General features: G+C 44.3%; 1 pseudogene; it reads right to left on the reverse strand.

The window, feature by feature from the left end:
* Positions 1-1,150: 1,150 nt before the first annotated feature.
* On the reverse strand, positions 1,151-4,371 carry LOC100467298 (annotated as a pseudogene).
* Between the last annotated feature and the right edge of the window lie 3,497 nt (positions 4,372-7,868).

The following is a 7,868-nucleotide window of genomic DNA, read 5'->3' on the forward strand; positions in this document are numbered from 1 at the left end:
TGGTGCCTTTGCAGTTTTGCTTATAAACTACAGATCAGCCTCTGGAAAGAAGTAACTCAGATCAGTAAATTTTTGTGTCCTTTAAAGAAGGTCCTGTATCTAGTAGGCATTCCATACTTTGATTTTGAAAAAATAATCTCTAGTGATGAACTTCGTTAAATCTAGTGTTCTCTTCTCAGTTCTTATATTATTTGTTTTCTTGGCAGTATTGACACTGTTGACCACTTTCCCCTTCTGGAAACTCTTCCTTTGGTTTCCATGACAGTGTACTCTGCAGATATTCTATCTAACTTTCTCCACTTTTCAACCTTCTTTGTGATTTCTCTTTAACAATGGTCTTCTGTGGGGCTCTTTCTCTCTCTCTCTCTCTTTCTTTCTTTCTTTTTTTAAAAAGATTTTATTTATGTGACAGAGAGACAGCCAGTGAGAGAGGGAACAAAAGCAGGGGGAGTGGGAGAGGAAGAAGCAGGCTCCCAGCAGAAGAGCCCGATGTGGGGCTCAATCCCAGGACTCTGGGATCATGCCCTGAGCCAAAGGCAGATGCTTAATGACTGAGCCACCCAGGTGCCCCTCTGTGGGGCTCTTTCTAATGCCTTATCTCCTTCCCCTTCCATGTCATCCTGTCATCATCTCCTATAATCAGATTTTAGAAATTTGTGAATGCTTAAAAGTGATCAGCTTTCCTTTCCTTGGAAAAAAGATGGTGGGAAGAAGAAAATTGAAGAGATTTGAGAGATACTTAGGAAGTGGAGTTGAATGAACTTAGTGATGTACTGGGTTCTGTGGTGGGAACAGAGAAAGGAAGAGGGAGGAGCAATAGGTAATGGAGTGTTGCCAGCAAGGTGGTAGGTCTACACTGGGAAAGAGTGTGGGATATCCGCTGCACACTTTAGTTCCCATCACAGCACTTCTCATCCCCACTGTAATCACCTGTCTCCCTGCACGTGCCCTGCAGTAGGCCTTCCCTACAAGGACTCACTATGGATCCTCTGTGCTCATGCTTGTATCCCCTTTCCTTGCACAGCACACATTGTGGTACATTTAAAAATACCTTTTTATTTTTATTGTCATTTTTAATCATGCTGTATTATCTTTAATTAAGTATAAAGACTTCCAATCACATCACCTAGAGACCATTTTACCTACTGCTCTATTTGCCCACCCGCTCCTTGTCTCTCTCCTCAGCAATGGTGAGGCAGATACCCTTTCTTACCCTTTCCGTGGGGAAGAGAAATCCGTGGTGTGTTGCCTTTGCCAATAACAAAAATGTCGGAGAGCCGGGTGGCAAAGCTGTTGCTGTTGGCATCTTTCATCTGAACTACATCAAAAGAACCAGGGTGTCTCTGTCTGTTGATGATCAGGCCAATTTTTCCCAAGTTAGCTCCTCTGATCACCATACAGAGTTTACCAGTGTCAAACCTGATGAAATCAGTAATCTTTCCAGCCTCCAAATTAATCTGAGTAGTGTCATTCACCTTGATGAGGGGGTCAGAATATTATGGTGAGCATTATGGGTCACCAGGTGAGGGATTCCTTTTGCCCCATGAAGATCTTTCTCACTTTGCACAACTTATACTTGGCCTCCTCAGATATAATCCAGTGAACGGCAAAGTGACCCTTGGTGTCATAGATCAGACAGAATTCTCCCCATTCTTATCACTGCTGATGACTTTCATCAAACCAGTGGGGTAAATTATATCAGTTTGGACCTTGCCATCAGTCTTAATGAAACGCTGCATACAGATCTTTATTTCATCTCCTGTGAGGCCATACTTAAGTCTTTTCCTTAGGAAAATGATGAGAGGGAGACATTCTTTCAGCTTATGGGGACCAATAGATGGACAGAAGGCAAACATACCAGTCAGTTTATCCAGCAGCCAATGCTTTGGAGCTGCTACACTCCTCAGGTGTGACCATGAGCCATGTCTGTGCTAGGCACGGAAAGAGGATTGTCTCCTTCCGATATACCAGAAAAGAGAGCTAAAAAAACCTTTTTAGAAAAAGGCTTGGTAGGGGCCATTTAAGATTGTTCAGGGTAGAAAGTCCTGTTATATCTTGTTGCATACAACTGGAGTTATAAAACATAAGAAAAAAAGACAAACATTGGAACTGTAAAATGTACTATGGCATTAACTGAATATCAGAAAAATGACACAACACATGGACCCAATCAGTGAAGTGATATTTACTGAGCATCTGTTGTGGACAAGGCTCTGTGTTAGGGCCTTTGGGTGATCATATAGGGTTTGCTTATCAAGGGCTTGCTCAGGGGAGGCCTAGCTTATACCTGTTGTGCCAGATGAATTATTAACAGTTCTCTCTTGTGCTCTAATGTGTTCTTATCTGGACAGTATATTAGTTGATCACACTATCCCTGGGATATGAATAATTTCAATTTAAATCAAGAAAGGGGATTGTTTTTGATATTGGGTTAGATGGGGGTCAGAGAGTCAGCAGGCAGGCATGGGGGGATTTAGGGCTGTCATGAGGAAATTCACCCAAGAAAATTATTGGGAGAAACCAACAGACCTCAAACTCCAAACAGGGTCAAGAAATCTCTAAAAGGAAGATCTGTTGGCAGATTTTGACAGGAGTCTAAAATGGCCTCATTTTCAAGATATTGCCATCCCTTCTTAGTTTGAAATTTCCACTGTAAGAGTTATTCCTTGGGTTTCTACAAAAAAAGCATTGGGGAAGGGGTGGACTCTTGTCTTTAGAATGGCCAGAGAAGGACTGAGACCTCCCCTCCCATTCCTGGAAAGCCTTTCCTCATTGGCTGATGAGGAACAATACCAAGTTTGGAGACTGCTTGGTTTTCCCCTTGGCAGGGGACAGGGAAAACAAGAAGGCATAGACCCTGGGGGAAGCCTGATCAAAACTGACAATCTTCAGGACCCTGTGTGAGCCTTGAAAGGGCAGGGGAGGTGCGTCCTTGCGTACCTGGAAGAGCTGAGACTCTGTACCTGGAAGGAGGTGGTCATGAGAGAGAAATCAGAATGAAATCAATTGTAATGATGCAGAACACTTTTTTTTTCCCCATGAGAATTCAAGGGGCTGGCCCTCATGATCATGATGAAAACAGAGACAGTAGCACACCGTGATGAATGGGAGGTTGTCCCAGGAGCAGAGGAGTGCTGGACAGGCGCGGAGAGAGGGCAAGAGCAGTACTGGATGTTGTGAGTGGGAAATCAAGGGAGGGAGAGAGAGAGGTGCCTAAAGGGGATTTTTAGGATCTTTTACTGTGTCTGGTTTGTGAAAACTCCTTTCCTGATCCATGGAAGTTGCTCAGGCTTTGCCAGCTTCACCCAATAGTGTGGTCTCTGGCAAGGGACCTCCATGTGTGCCAAGCACATATTCGACAGAATAAAGATTGTAGATGTAATTAATAAAATACAAATGAGCAAAAGCATTACCAAAGTCATAATGACTTCTTGTTATATATATCTCCCCATCGATTGATAATTAAAAACAAAGAGCTATTTTTGTGTGGGAGTCTGAGGACGAGTCTTGGAAGGTTTCAGAAGCAGGAAGGTGACAAACACAGGTCTAGAGGGGCCTTAATTCTTTACTCATCCTCCTGGGTTTTGTCAACATATAGTGTTGAACTTTCCTATAGAAATGGCATACAGTTTTTGCTTTCTTTTAATAAAAACCTGGAGGTTATTTCTGACATAGGAATTTGATGTTTCCTTGAGTTTTCTCTTGGAAGATGAGTTAAAAAAATAAAAGAGACAGGTACATGTTTAAAGCATGTCTTGGATGTTTTCTTTGACTATGACAATGTTAAAAATACAGAAGCACAAAACAAAACAGACTTCTCTCCAAACGGACTGTTTATTTCTGTGGTGGTGAACTCATGGCGTTGTGTTCTGGCACGGAATTCTTATGTTCCTCTTCATAGCGACCCTCCTCTCTGCTGTGGTTCAGCCGGGCTAGCTGCTATAGGGGTTACTCCTGCCGTACTTTCTGCTCATGGTGAGCCTTGAAGAACTGGAGGATTGCGTGCCATGTACATGCGTATTTCGGTTCCAGCTTCTCTCACTTAACATAGTGAGTGTTCCTTCTTCCCACATCATTCAATTTTCATTTAAAATTATTGTTTTCTCAGATTCCCATATGTATATTCTGTAATTCACTTAACGCTTTGTGGGTAATTTCTAGATTTTTATCATTAGAAATAACACCGTGGTCTCCAGTGTTGTGGAGGCCTGTTACTGGCCCCTTCCCCCGGTTCTTCTGGGAGTGGCAGCCTGATGTCCTCTGGGCCCCACTTTCTGACACTCTCAGCCACACACTCAGGGCTCGGGAGTTGAGCATAAGGCCTAGGTCTAAATGCAGGGCTCCCTTGCCCACAGCAATTGGCTCAGCCATGGGCTTGTGATCCAGAGTCAGCTAGATGTGGTGAGTCTTGGGCTGAGACTTCTGAGCGGCTCACACTTTTTTCTCAAAGGATTTACAAATGAGAGGCCACAAAAGAGATACTGGTGAGACTGTCTTGCCACCATGGGGAGCCTCAGAATGACACCCATGAGGAAAGCAGGGTGGAACCAAAAGACAGAAACAACAGAAAACAACAACAAACAACAAACAAAACCAGAGTTCTGACAAGGTCGGTTAAACTCTGACTTCCGCCTGTTCTGCATCTAGACTTTTCATTTGTTGAACCAAGAAATCCTGCAGCTACACCCCTCCCCCCAATACATACACACATACACACACTTTATTTTTAGATTTGTTTGCATTGAGAGCTTGGTCTCTCGATGAGACCTGTTGTCCCCTTTTTGTTCACAGCAAATTACGTCTTTTGGATGATAGGACCTAACATGTTTTCAGTGTTCACCTTGTGTCAGGCATCATGTTAAAGACTTTCCCTTCATTATCATATTGAGGCCTTCCAAGAGTCGCTGGAGGTAGCTACGATTACAATCTTCATTTTACACATAAGGACATTGAGGCTCAGAGAAAAGGCCAGAACAAAACATTAATGCTGAGTCACAGGCTAGCAAGTGGCAGAGCCAGGGTTCCTTCCCAGTTTGTCTGTCTCCAGAGCCAGAGCTACCTCACATCCGCCCTTCTGTTTCTCCTAATGTCCTTTATTTACCCCCAAGAACAAGATGAATTCCGTGTGAAATCAGAAAGACCAGAGCAAGTAAAGCCCCTTTGAAAAGAAGTGTAGTTAAAGGTTTTGGTCTTGGAACAAGAAAGGAAAAGACTGGATTTTAGAAGGAGAGTAAGAATCAGAAGGGTCCAAGAAAAGTCCCTTGGAGGGGATTAACTGTGTTTGTGCACACATGTGCGTGTGAGTGTGACGGGTGGACATTAGGATTCTTTCCCATCCCAGTGTCTCAGAGTCTAAGACATCTAGTCCAGCCAGAGTGAGGGCTCATGTGGAAATGTGAGTGATAGAATTAGAGCAGATTTTGAATCCTACTTTAAAAAGTCTAATTGTGATATTAGAAGCAGCAGAGAGCCCTTAGTTCCTTCAGAAGTTATAGTGAACTATTGCTTTGGTGGCCCTAGTGTTCATGCCCTGTGTACTTCCCTCCATGTTGATTTAAGCGTGGCCATTTAATGAGCGTTGGCCAATGTGGCATTAGCAGATACAGTGCAAGAGGAAGCTCCATAAGCTTTTCCACATTTGGGTGTGTTCTCTTAGAAGGCTCTTTCTTAGCACCCAGCTGCACCCTGTGAAGGAGCCCAAGCAGCCACAGTGAGAAGTCCATGAAGAAGTGAGGTCACCTGACTGACAGCTCCAGCTCTGCTCCCCACTGGTATCCATTACCCCTTGGCAGCCATTTGAAATGAGGCTATTTGGATGGCCCAGTCATCCTAGTGTCCTAGTCACCCCAACATAGGGCAGAAGACCTGCCCAGCCAGCCCTTAGAATGGTGAAAAATAATAAATTGTTGTTGTTTTGAGCCACTAAGTTTGAGGGAGTTTGTGATGCAATAATAGATCATTGAAAGGGTTGAACGTGGTCTTCCTGCTTCCCACCCTCCCTTTCAACCTTCCGGCAAATATCACAGGCTCTTTGGCCCATGCCAAGATAAAGAGAAGAAAGCTCATGACCCCTGCCCTGCTTCTTGTACCTCTTGCTTTACCTTGCATGTTTTGAACTTCAGACTTTTATTTACAGCTGGCTATTAATATTTCCAAAGCACAATTCATTTTCTTTGACTTCAAAACTGCCCTCTTCCCCCTTTCCCCATTTTGGTTATTGATATTGCCCTGTACCCAGTTGACCAAGTTAGACATCTCAGGCACATGTGACTCTCCCTTTGCTCTCACTCCCCATGGTGAACAGCTCCTCCTGCTCGCTTGCCATAGCAGGGCTGCCAGCCCGGACTGGCTTCCCTGGAGAGGGGATAGCCTGCATGCCAGGAGATCTAATACAGCTCTAGTCGAAGCTGTAGCCCCAGGAGTGTGCAGTGACAACACTGTTCTAGAAAACAAGGGAGTGGCTAAGCCTCTGGCCAAGATGGAAAAAATCTCTCTTCTGGCACTGTACCTCCAGAGCGAATGAGTATAGTTTCTGTCCCCTCTCCCCACCCCCAGTCTTAGTTGGATGAAGATTCAGTAGCAGTCAGGGCAGGTTAGACACAAAGAAGACTGCGCTCCTTGATCGATTTAGGAGACTTATCCTGGCCCCCTCCTTTGTGCAAAACTTGGAGCACTCGCTCACATTTTCCAAAAAGTGTTTTTGAAAACTCCAAAACATATTTAATTAATATGGAGTTGAATCAACTGTGCTACATTTAGAGAGTGTTATATTATAACAAGAATGAAGTATCCTGGCACATTTTTAGCCAGGCAATCTGGTTACATTGCCTTCTTCTTGGTATACAATAATATCTTAGAAACTAGAAGCCACATATCATTCTTGGTTTCCTTTCTCCATTTTCCAAAGACAACTTATCCTTCCTATTCAACACTAGATCAGGAGTCAAGGGATGTGGTCTCAGAGCTGCTGCTGGTCTGGATGGTGCCTCAGTGCATGGTAGAAGAAGGGGTCTTCTGTGAGTGGCAGCAGCTATGGACAGATGGTGCCCCTCCTTCTGGGTGGGTGCTACTCCCATTCCAAAGCTTGGAGATTGGCTGAGACAGTACAGACTGGATTCTAGTCTCCACTTGCCTCCTCGCCCACAGGCCTTTGCACAGTGCACAAAGCGTACACCTGTTCTTACATCTCTCGTGGGACTCTGGTGCAGCACTGCTATCAGCAAGTTGTGTGACATCATGTGTCTAGATCTGGGTTTCCTCAGTGCGAACAGAGCACTGCATCTGGGGCCCGGATACCTGGGGTGGAGTCATACCTCCTCTTCTTAGTCACAACATGACCTTGAGCAAGTCCCTGATCTCAGTGGGCCCTAATTTTCTGGTTTGGAAAGTAGAGGTGGGTAAATTAGAGAATTTCCAAGAATCGCCTTCCAAATTCAAAAAACTTGGATACTAACATGTTGCAGAAAGGCAGGCCAGTATTCAAAATCTTCAAGTTTCATGACAGGACTTGCTTTTAATAGTCTGCTGCCATCTTCCTCCCCTTATGGCAAGTCAGTCAATTAGTCAATTTCTCTGCATTTTAGTTTTGCTCTATTTGTCAAATGGAGATACTAAGAGATGCCTTAGAGGGATTCAGGGAGGATAAACCAATTAATGGTCATAAATGGCCGTGTGCCTGCTAAGTGGTCATGATTCTAAACAGATCTTTATAGCTCCTTGGCTGCTCACAGCCTGAGCGTCAGACAGCACCGTTTATGACATGATGTTCTTTTTCATCAAAACAGACACGCTGAGGCATTGAGAGGAAGCATGTCAGAGGCAAAGGCCAAAATACTGACGAGGATGGGGCTGGGGCTCGGGGGGAGGAG

Source organism: Ailuropoda melanoleuca, chromosome 7 (assembly GCF_002007445.2).
Source record: "Ailuropoda melanoleuca isolate Jingjing chromosome 7, ASM200744v2, whole genome shotgun sequence".
NCBI classification, from domain to species: Eukaryota; Metazoa; Chordata; class Mammalia; order Carnivora; family Ursidae; genus Ailuropoda; species Ailuropoda melanoleuca.